The following is a 12,776-nucleotide window of genomic DNA, read 5'->3' as shown; positions in this document are numbered from 1 at the left end:
TTGAGGCAACGGAAACGCCTCTTTGATATGTTCGACGAGTCGGTACGAGGGTTCAAGTCCGTGTTTTATGGAGTTAGGCCAATCACGACGAAAGGTTGGAACAATTTCGTTCGTAGGGGGCATCGCATTGATGAGCTTGGGCAGGAGGTGCTTGATGAGCAGGGTCTCCCTATAGAGGAGGATTTTGCTAGATTCCCGTTCTACTGGCGCAGGGATCATTATTCCATGTCGACCAAAGAATTCGTGTTTACGCTGGGAGCGTTGTCAGCTGAGGAGAGAGCTGATTACAAAAAATTATTAGAGTTTGTGGAGGGCTTGCCTCCGTTCCTTCTGAGTGACTCGAATGGCGAGCCTTTGCTTGGGGAAGATGGTCGAAGGTTGACCTGCCCGAAGGTGATCGCTACGAAAGAGTTGCTCGCTTGCGACACCTCGGAGGAATTGACCGTTTTTTGGAGTATGCTCGTAGCTTTCTTTTATTTATTTTCTACCAACTGTTATTGCTTTTTCTATTCGCTCGCCTTCTGTTTTGCTAACTGATGCTCTGATTTGTGTAGGTACAATGACCAGTGGATCTGCTGCTCTCCGCAAAGCTCGTGCTGCCAAGAACAAGAGGGAGGCGAGCAGCGCTGCTACAACTGTTGGAGTAAGCCCTAAGAGCCAATCTATTTTCATAGTATTTGCTTTAGGAGTTTGAATATAAATATGGCATTTCTTTATTATATTTGTAAGGTTGCAAAATAATGAAGTCCCTAGAATAGAAAGTCCGTTTAATAATTAAGTGTGACTTAATCATGAGATAATATTAAACATAAGGACACTATTCTTAAAGTATCCGTAGTCGAGCTTTAAGGTAAAGGGGATAACCTTAAAGCATAAAGACTATTATGGAGATAGACTGATGATCACATCTCATGGATCATGGGATAAGGAGTTATCAAGTCTTGACGTAGGTATAAATATTAGGAGTAATATTTATACTGGATTGACCCGCTATGAGAGTACTACATGCAAAGTTATGCAAAGTGTCATAAGTTACTCTCATGGTGATAATGGTGTAAACCGCCCTTAGACCTGAAACCACTTTGTACCCTAGATGTGGAGTCAAGTACTTTGTTACTGATCTAACGTTATCCGTAACAGGATAACCATAAAGGCAGTTGATGGGTACTTCACAAAGCATGCTGAGGGACAGTAGTGACCTAGATGGAATTTGCCAATCCTGCATAACAGGATAAATGTCATGGGCCCAATATTGAACTGGACAAAGATGACACCAAGTATGTTTTGTGTTCAATATAGACATAAAGGGCAAAGGGGTAATTATACACACTGATATTATCACAAGAGGTTATGTTTAGATCACATGTTAATTTCTCGTAACTTGAGTAGCAGTGATGTGTTGCTAGATACCGCTCACTGTTTATTGTAATAAATAGTGATTTATTATAATTGTCAATGTTACGGAAACCTACAGGGTCACACACATAAGAACAATCTAGTGAGATTGGAACACCGTAAGGTACGGTGCACCTTGGAGAAATAAGGAAATATGATAAGGGTATTATGGTAATTAAAATGAGCATTACATCATATGGTATGATGTAGCAAGAAGGGGGTCAAATATGTACTAGACATATTTACATGAGAATGGCGCCCACTATAGCCCATTTAGTTAAAAGGGCTTTAGTGTAATTTTGCCATGGCAAGTGGTTCTATAAATAGAACCCTTGTGGTAAGGAGAAACAGTTACACACTTTTGTTACTCATTCTCATGAGCCTTTGTTCTCTCCTCTCTTGAGAAACCCTAATCACCTTTCTAGAGTTTTTGTGAAAAACCCTAATCCTTATTTTGTGCCTCTTTTCTCCTAACCCTTCAAACCATTGGAGCTAGCACTCCATTGAAGGTTGTTGTTCGTGTGGACTGGCTAGAGGCGTTATACCTTTAACGCTTGTGATCAAATTCGTTGGTGACTTGGTGGTGACCTTGTTCGTGACGGTTCGAGGTTCTTGTTCGTGACCTTGTTCGTGATTCGAAGTGTTCGATAGCCGTTCGTGATTTAAAGGGAGTTTTCGAACCAAACGGTAAAACTCTAAACACAATTCATGACCATTCGTAAGGATCACAAAAGGAAAATTTTAAAATTCCGCTGCTTTTATCGTATCAATTTTTCTTCAGTGGTATCAGAGCCACTTACGAAACCATGAATTGATGTTTGTTTAAATTCATGAATTCAGTTTTAATATGATTAAAACAGTTAATAAAAGATTAAAATCGAGTAATTAAAATTTGACGGTTGTTTGTGTATAAATTGGATGATTAACATTGAAACGGCTCCGGAATCCGACACTTGTATGGTGGAGCATGCGATATGTTGATTGTCCTAAGGTTACACGAACAAGAACGGTCAATACTTACATGTGATGTAAGTTTTGTGTATGAATTGGGTAATTAACATTGAAACGGCTTCGGAATCCGACACTTGTATGGTGAAGCATGCGATATGTTAATTGTCCTAAGGTTACACAATCAAGAACGGCCATAAAATTATATATGATATAAGTAACCGTAATGCAAAATGGTGTATGTGATATACCGTTAGTAATTTCGTTAAAATTATTATGAAAGTTATTCAATTAAAGCGAGCCGTGTTCATTTGTTTCGGAATCCGACATTTGTATGGTGAAACAATGACATGTTGATCAATTGGATTGAATTTGGTCATAAGGAATTTTGACGGCATGAAAGGGTTGCACAAATGTTGTGTCATTAAAATTAGGATTTGCAAAACGTATCAAGTGTTGATGCGAAAAGTAGATGATAAATATATTTAATTTTGAAATCGTTTCAAAATTCTAGAAATATCTTTTAAAATTGTTTTAAAAGATAATATCATCAATTTTGGAAATATTTTATTCAAAAGGGTTTTGATTAAATAATTTTCCATATTTGACAAATATATTTAATTATGAAATCGTTTCAAATCTCTAGAAATATCTTTTAAAATTGTTTTAAAAGATAATATTGCCAATTTTGGAAATATTTTATTCAAAAAGGTTTTGATTAAATAATTTTCCATATTTGGAGAATTGTCAAAAGATTTAATTCTACTTTAAAATAATGTTATTTATTTTAGCAAATTTTGATTCGAAATATTTAATTGTGAATTAAATATTTGAATCAAACTTACCTGATTTGATCAATCGCCGGATTTAATTAATTATGAGACTTTAATAATAATAAAGTTTGTTTGTTATTATTATATTTGATGATCGGTTATGGCCTTAGTTTATTTATTTTATTGCATTTGGTTTTTAAATACGGCCTGCGTGTCGTGCCTTATCTCTATTCTCTATATTCTCTTCTCATCCACTCCCTCGTATGTAAAACGAGTATTCTTTTATATTATTATGTAATATTATGAAGAAGAAGAACAATGGAGGTCAACCTTGGAGATCATGCTTGGAGAAGTATAGATCGTTTTAGGTTAGATTAGGTTCTCTCATTGGCTTGGGAGAACAAATGCGCTATGGGCCATAACTGTTTCATTTTATTATATTATGTATGTTGATGCATGTTATGAATGGAGTGACGTCATTGTATGTAAGCCGTGGTAAGGTGAGATCAAATTAATTATAAAAGCCCTCAAAGGAATTAATATTAAGTTTTATTGCTTTCCAACGAATAGCGCCCTTCAAGATCAATATCGATCAATGTAGGTTTTGCCAACGCGAAGTGCATTGTCAATATTGATAAGTTGCGGTGAGGTAATTTATTTATCCGATCGCTATTTAATGGGTCTAACTTAACTAAAGAAAATATAATAAGATTATATGACTTTAGAAGCAAGTATTGGGTCATTCCATGTGATGGATTAGAATAAGTGTTATTCACCCAATAGAAAGGATATGAGAGTTGTATGAGATACAATTGGAAAGGAGTTTCCTACCTAAATAACTAAGTTTTGTGTAATCAGCCCAACGCTGACTTAAAACGAAGTGAAATATGGATCTCATTCTCACTAGAAAATCTTCCAACGGGATTTTCCGAATCAAATGTCGAGGGTCATTTGTTTTGAGTAAAATAGTGAGAGAGCGTATTTAATTAAAGACCAAATTAAATATGATTTAGTCATAATATCTTACATATCTTTGTAATTAGAATTTCGAAATACAATACATATTAAGTTGTCCTTATGAAGGACAAGATTTTCAGAAAGGAGTTTCTGTATTGGTACAAATTGAGAATTGTTCTCAAATGCGAGAAAACTATAAGTCTTGAACTATAAACTGTGAACAACCTACCATAACTAGATTGGAAAAGGGATACTTGTTAGAAGCATCAAGTTGACGTCTAGATATAGAATATATAATAAATGATGTGATCATTTAATCTCAAGTAAGATCCTTTTGAAAGAACTTTAGAGTATGATAAATTTCTCAATGGATCAAAAGGTTGGTCATAGGATCAATCTAACAAATTATAATGGAATAGATATAGACAAAATTGTTTTGAATATCTACCGGAATTTGTTGAGTTGAATGAGAATTAATTTGCACTATCAAAGATTTGAGATATAATATAAATAAGATTTATATTCCTCTTATTTGAATAGTACAAAATGGTTGTCAAAGTAGAACGGCTATGGTTAGACCATTAAATAAAAATGACGTAAATAGTTCTTGGAAGAGTCAAACCAAAAGTATGAAGTGAGACTTCAATAATGCACATATTGTTATAGAAAGTCAAAATTTCTATTTCTACATCAAAAGTATATGATACAAGATGTTGAATCTCAATTTTTCGAAAATAGAGATGCTTAAAGAATTAGAACATTGGCTATAATTTTAAGTCAACCCATATCTAGAATGAAAATTGTTTCATTGATAATGAGAGCTTATGCAATGACTTAAAATCGAGTTTGAAATGGAACACAATAATTGTTATTGAATTCCATCTAGTAATAGAAGTAGCAATTGTATATCTTGTATTGACAATATATGAATTGTAGCCTTAAATAATAAGACAAGTAATGGTCCTATCATTTAAGCAAAGTTTTCTATACTATTACTCCAAGTCAAGTAATGGACTAGGGTTCCATGGTCTTGATAGGGTTATCTATAACAATCGTGATAAGAGCCAAATATGATTTGGACCTTAAATATATCAAGAGCATTGTTGTTTAGTACAAATATTCGATGTGTCAATAAAATAACGCATGACCTATTTGAACAATATACATGAGATGTATGTCGACCACTAAACATATTTTGTATATTGAGTTTATTTTACTTCATTAACATTGATGATTAAAATCATTAGATGTTGGTAGGTGTATGACACCAATTAGAAATCTTTGAATTTGTCAAAGAAATTCAACAATGAAGAAAATAGAACTCGACAAAAGTATTTAAGTTATATGAATGAGTCATATCAGTAAATACTTAATTAAAAGACTATAATAACTATTTTATCACATCATGTTTGACATGATTTAAGGATAGTTTAATTATATATTGACTCTTTCTATAAATCTCTTTACTTATAATTAATCTTCACCCACAATTAGTTCCCTTTTAAAATGATCATAAAGACACCATATGCGATATGGAGGTAAGAGTACCAAGTTTGTCTTTATGAGAATTTTGGATTAAAATTTATTAGATAAATCTAATTCCAAATGAATGAATGAATAAGTGGAAATATCCTAAAGAAAGGGATATTGGTCCTATATCACTCTTAAGGACAAAAGGTTGTTTTGTTGCTAGGTTTGAAACATTCCTCTAGTGGGAGTGTGTCTCTAAAAGAGACAGTGGGAGTGATATAGAACTTGAATAAATTCAAGTACCACAAAACATATTTATTTAAAAGGGAATGCAAACCGGTTCCTCAAGGTTGTTGAAGAACCATTGTTTTAAAGTTGCACAAATCCAAGATAAGTCTAACATATCACATATGGCTACAAGGTATGGTTTTATCATGACTCAGCAATGTGATATGATTCTCATGGAAGATGAGTCTTTGACTTTCTAAAAGGTCGTAAGACGATCTAGATTATGAGAAGTGGCTAAATGCCATGAAATCTCATACAGAATCCATATACACTAACCTTATGTAGATAATGGTTATGTCTTCAAGATGAGTAAGACTCATACGATGAAAGTGAGTATTCTTTTTGAACACTGATATGGATGGTATTAAGAATACCTTATAATATTTGATTGCTTCTGCTAAATGTTGTACTACATGTTTTGGTAGATGGATAACAAAGTTGCATTCCTTAATTGGAATGACCTCATATATATGCGTTGGACATATACGTAAGGGTTTTGTTGATCCAAATGATGCTAGAAAGGTATATAACTTGTAGCTATCTAATTTTGATTAGATAGAGTTCTCAGAAAATTAAATTATTGTTTGTTCCTTTTATGAAGTTTTATGAAAACAAATTAACAAGGACAAACCTATCTAACTTTGATTAGATCGAATAAATTTGAATATTTGTTCCTTTTGAAAGTTTTGTGGAAAACAAATGAAGGACAAATATAAATCTTGTGCATACAAAGTTTTAGTGGGAGTGATAATATCTGATATCATATTAATCATCAAGACATTTTTCTTATACATGTGAGACATGACTAAGAAAATAACTCTTGATGAAACACTTAGGCAAGAATTCCTAAAGAGTTAGGAATAACCTATGTACCAAAATTGAAATTAGTGTTTGACACTAACTTACCTTCAAGAATATCCCTAAGGACCTTAAAGGAACTAAGGCCTATTTCTTGAAATAGATAGGTATGGGAAGGATCATTATAAGGAAGTTATAATGAAGGAAGTTTCCATACCAATGTATTGTATATCATGGCTGAATACAAGCATTGAAAGCTATAAGATAAGCTTCGTAATATGTTTGTTTCAGTTAAATAAGTTGAGTATTTAAGATTGGATCGTTTGGCTCATGATTGAGCTAAAGATATGTTTCCGGTGTTACAAGTCACATTAATCACATTAGTGATGGTAATAGTTTAATCTTGCAAGAACACTTGAAAATAGATCTCACCGACGATTCATGAATATACTTAGACACTTATATATTTCGATAGAGATCGAAATAGAACGTTGGAAGATACGTAAGATACCAACATAGGAAATAGTTCCTTATCCACTAACAAAGCCTCTTGCGCAGTTGAAGCGTGATGGGCATACTAAGTCTATAGGTATTAAGAGAAACCTAGATTGGCTTTAGTGCTAGTGGGAGATTGTTGGAGTAAGCCCTAAGAGCCAATCTATTTTCATAGTATTTGCTTTAGGAGTTTGAATATAAATATGGCATTTCTTTATTATATTTGTAAGGTTGCAAAATAATGAAGTCCCTAGAATAGAAAGTCCGTTTAATAATTAAGTGTGACTTAATCATGAGATAATATTAAACATAAGGACACTATTCTTAAAGTATCCGTAGTCGAGCTTTAAGGTAAAGGGGATAACCTTAAAGCATAAAGACTATTATGGAGATAGACTGATGATCACATCTCATGGATCATGGGATAAGGAGTTATCAAGTCTTGACGTAGGTATAAATATTAGGAGTAATATTTATACTGGATTGACCCGCTATGAGAGTACTACATGCAAAGTTATGCAAAGTGTCATAAGTTACTCTCATGGTGATAATGGTGTAAACCGCCCTTAGACCTGAAACCACTTTGTACCCTAGATGTGGAGTCAAGTACTTTGTTACTGATCTAACGTTATCCGTAACAGGATAACCATAAAGGCAGTTGATGGGTACTTCACAAAGCATGCTGAGGGACAGTAGTGACCTAGATGGAATTTGCCAATCCTGCATAACAGGATAAATGTCATGGGCCCAATATTGAACTGGACAAAGATGACACCAAGTATGTTTTGTGTTCAATATAGACATAAAGGGCAAAGGGGTAATTATACACACTGATATTATCACAAGAGGTTATGTTTAGATCACATGTTAATTTCTCGTAACTTGAGTAGCAGTGATGTGTTGCTAGATACCGCTCACTGTTTATTGTAATAAATAGTGATTTATTATAATTGTCAATGTTACGGAAACCTACAGGGTCACACACATAAGAACAATCTAGTGAGATTGGAACACCGTAAGGTACGGTGCACCTTGGAGAAATAAGGAAATATGATAAGGGTATTATGGTAATTAAAATGAGCATTACATCATATGGTATGATGTAGCAAGAAGGGGGTCAAATATGTACTAGACATATTTACATGAGAATGGCGCCCACTATAGCCCATTTAGTTAAAAGGGCTTTAGTGTAATTTTGCCATGGCAAGTGGTTCTATAAATAGAACCCTTGTGGTAAGGAGAAACAGTTACACACTTTTGTTACTCATTCTCATGAGCCTTTGTTCTCTCCTCTCTTGAGAAACCCTAATCACCTTTCTAGAGTTTTTGTGAAAAACCCTAATCCTTATTTTGTGCCTCTTTTCTCCTAACCCTTCAAACCATTGGAGCTAGCACTCCATTGAAGGTTGTTGTTCGTGTGGACTGGCTAGAGGCGTTATACCTTTAACGCTTGTGATCAAATTCGTTGGTGACTTGGTGGTGACCTTGTTCGTGACGGTTCGAGGTTCTTGTTCGTGACCTTGTTCGTGATTCGAAGTGTTCGATAGCCGTTCGTGATTTAAAGGGAGTTTTCGAACCAAACGGTAAAACTCTAAACACAATTCATGACCATTCGTAAGGATCACAAAAGGAAAATTTTAAAATTCCGCTGCTTTTATCGTATCAATTTTTCTTCAACAACTTCTTCTGCCCCTCAGTCTCCCACGGCTTCCAACGTGGATCGCTCGAAGAGGACTCGACTGGAGGAGGAAACCTCTTCTCGTCAGGATCATGTGGTTGTGGATCTTTCTGGTCAGGATGATCCTCCTCTCCCCGGACCTCACAGGTTGACTGCTGGTGTCTCTGCTGAAAATTTCGTCCTTCCTCCACTTTATGCTCATGAGAGACTGCTGTCCGGAGAGACCAAAGTGAAGGTTGATCCGGCAGATGAGGCCATCCTCTCGGATATGGGTCCCGAGGGTCTCCGGACCGAAATTGCCGCTCAATCGATGGCTCTGCTCAAATTAGTCGGGGTGGCGACTTTTTTGAATGGCCGGGAATGCAAGTATCTGGAGGAAAGGGACGAAGCTCGCAAGGAGTTGCCGTTGTTGCAGCGGAGGTTGGCAGAATCCGAGGCCTCCTGCGAGGTGTTCAGGGAGGAGCGTAAGACCCTCTCGGCCAACCTTAAGGAAGCGGAGGATAGGCTCAAGACAGTTTCGGAGGAGAGGGACAGCGCTGTGCAGAAGGTTGAGGAACAGAAGGCTATGATTGGCGAGTTGACAGGGAAGTTGGAGAGGCTTCAAGTCACCGGGGTCGTTGAAGATCGGGAGAAGGAGCTCGATCCTCAAGGGGAGTATGCTTCCTCCTCTCGTGCTGATCTGCTCGCCAAGATCCAGGAGCTTGAGTCGAACATGGTGGCTGCTGCAGCTTTTAGCTTTAACAACGCAGTGGCTCAGCTTAGGATTCTCAACCCCGGTTTGAACGAGGAGGGTTTAGATGAGGAGAAGGAGGTGAGAGATGGAGCCATTGTCACCCCTCCTGATGATGATGTGTAAATTTGTTTTTCTTCTTTTATTTTGTCCGGGCGTTTGCCCTTCTGATGTAATCGACAATTATGGCCCCTCGGGGTCTTTAACTATCAGTACTTTAATTTATCCACCTGCTCTTTTACCTTTATCTCGTCTAGATTTAGGGTTTGTATGGCGACGTTTTTAATTTCCTCTGAATGTTCGAATCGATCGTTTATATGCTCGACGCTTTTAAGCTTATGCTTTGATTGTCTTTTTGTTTGCGCTCGACCAATTTTGAGGTTTTTAACTTGGTAATTTTCCAAACATTCTATACGCCGAACTATTTGTTTCTTCGCGCTAGTGTGTGTTTGGATGGTGGTCATCGTTGTGGTAGCTGGTACCATTAGATGCCGGGCTTAGAAGGTGCGGGGAACCATTCTAAGTGTTTGGAGATGTTAATCCAAACTAACAACGAGGAGAGGGGCTGTTGTTAAGCTTTCCTCCTCGGGGTGTGAACATCCCATCGCGAGCTGGGGTTCTACCGGGCGTGTACTTCGACGATGGTGCTCCGTGGTCTAGAGCTTTCCTCGCCAACATCATCGAGCTCAGAACGTCTCGACTTTGTTTTAGATTTTAAGATTCATGCCCGTACCTAAGCACTCCTCCGTTGTATAGGCGCGCTTCTCATGGGCGAAGACACAGCCTTCGTTGAGAGACGGTTTTGAACTTCTCTCAACTGTAGTATTGTTTGAGCTTTTCGGCATTCCAAGGTCGAGGAACTTCTTTTCCGTAAAGATCTTCCAAATAATAGGCACCGTTTTCGGTTTTGGCTCGAACACGATAAGGTCCCTCCCAATTTGCCGCGAGTTTACCTTCACGAGAATCTTTTTGATTGCGTCGGAGTACCAGTGTCCCAACGTCAAATTCTCGCTTGATGACCTTTTTGTCATGCCGTTTTGCTATTTTCTGTTTCAAAGTAGCTTCTCGGAGGGCTGCGCCGTCTCGGAGTTCTTCCAAGAGGTCGAGCTCCTCTCTGAGCATTTCGTGGTTGTCTTCCCCTTCGAGGGGTACTTCCGTTCGGAAAGATGATGCTCCGGTTTCTACTGGAATTACGGCCTCTGTTCCGTACGTCAGTCGGAAAGGCGTTTCTCCCGTTGTAGAATGTGGAGTGGTTCGGTAGGACCAGAGTACGCTGTGTAGTTCTTCTGTCCATTTTCCTTTTGCTTCATCCAACCTTCTTTTGAGTCCTCGCAATATAACCCTATTTGCAGCTTCGGCTTGGCCGTTCGTTTGAGGGTGTTCGACAGAGGTGAAGTGTTGGGTTGTACCTATTTTTGCCATGAATTCTCGCACTTTCTTGTCCGTGAATTGAGTCCCGTTATCTGTAACGACAACTTGAGGGATCCCAAACCTCGCAAGTATATTGCGTTTGAAGAATCGCAACACGTTGAATGTTGTGATGTGGGCGAGAGGTTCGGCTTCGATCCATTTCGTGAAGTAGTCGACAGCTACTATTAAGTATTTATTTTGTCCTGCTGCCGTTGGAAACGGTCCTAAGAGGTCCATCCCCCACCAAGAAAACGGCCACGGGGATGATAGCGTCTTTAGCTCGTTTGGAGGGGCCAAGTGCATATCTCCGTGGCGTTGGCATTTGTCGCATTTTTTGACATGCTCTTTTGCGTCTGCTTGCATGGTAGGCCAATAGAATCCTGCTCGCAAGGCCTTTCTGGCCAAGGAGCGTCCACCGATGTGTTGACCGTTTATTCCTTCGTGGATCTCGCCGAGGATCGAGGCTACCTCGCTTTCCTCGACACATCTTAGCAGAGGGATGGAAAATCCTCGGCGGTACATTTTTCCATTTAGGATTACATATGCGCAGGCTCTCCTTTTTACCTTAGCCGCCTCCTTCTTATCAAGTGGGAGGTTTCCAGTGTTCAGAAATTCGAACACGGGTGTCATCCAGCTGTTGGCGTCAATCTCGCATATCAGGAATACCTCGGTGGGTTTTACTATGCTTGGTTTGGATAGCGTTTCCTGAATAAGTGATTGATTTCCGCCCTTCTTTTTCTTTGTGCTTGCGAGCTTTGATAAGATATCTGCTCTTGCATTGTGTTCGCGAGGAACGTGCTTGATTTCGGTTTGTCTGAATTTGGTTAATTTTTCTTTGATCAAGTTTAAATATTCCGTGAGTCGCTCGTCTTTTGTTTGGTATTCCCCGGTTATTTGTGATGCGACGAGCTGTGAGTCCGTGAATATTTTAATTTCCTCAGCTTCCATATCCTGAGCCAACCTTAATCCTGCCAAGAAAGCTTCGTATTCGGCTTGGTTGTTTGTGGTTGGAAAGGCGAGCTCGAGTGAAACTTCTATGAGCGCTCCTTCACCGCTTTCGAGTATGATACCCGCGCCACTCCCTTGTGGATTCGAGGATCCATCTACGAAGATGGTCCATTTGTTTTTGTTCGGGGTAGATGATGTGGTCATCTCGGCTATGAAGTCTGCTAGCACTTGGGCTTTTAAAGCCTTTCTGCTTTCGAAAAAGATTTCGAATTCGGACAACTCGAGCGACCATTTTAGCATTCGTCCTGTCATATCCGGCCTCGCAAGGAGTTGCTTGATCGGTTGATCAGTTCGAACCACGATGGAGTGAGCTAAGAAATAGTGTCTTAGCTTCCTCGCGGCCATGACTACTGCTAAGGCCGTTTTTTCAATCTGTAAGTACCGGAGTTCTGGTCCTTGCAGAGCCTTGCTCACGAAATAGACAGGTTTTTGCCCTTGCTCGGTTTCTCTTATGAGAACGGTGCTGATGGCCTCCGATGCTACGGCGAGATAAAGATATAAGGTTTCCCCTTCGTTGGGTCGCGTTAGGACTGGGGGTTCGGATAATGCTCGTTTTAAATGTTGTAGCGCATCCTCGCATTCCTTTGTCCATTCGAATGCGGATTCTTTTCGAAGTAATTTGAATAAAGGTAGCGCGTGTTGAGCGGATTTTGCGACAAAACGAGATAAGGCGGTGAGCATCCCGTTTAATGATTGGATAGATTTCTTTGAGTCCGGCGTAGGGAATTCAAAGAATGCTCTGCATTTATCGGGGTTAGCTTCGATTCCTCTTTCAGTTAAGTAAAACCCGAGGAATTTCCCAGCTTTTACGCCGAACGTGCATTTT

Source organism: Trifolium pratense, linkage group LG1 (assembly GCF_020283565.1).
Source record: "Trifolium pratense cultivar HEN17-A07 linkage group LG1, ARS_RC_1.1, whole genome shotgun sequence".
Classification (NCBI taxonomy): Eukaryota; Viridiplantae; Streptophyta; class Magnoliopsida; order Fabales; family Fabaceae; genus Trifolium; species Trifolium pratense.
Note: the sequence above shows the minus strand (reverse complement) of the source record.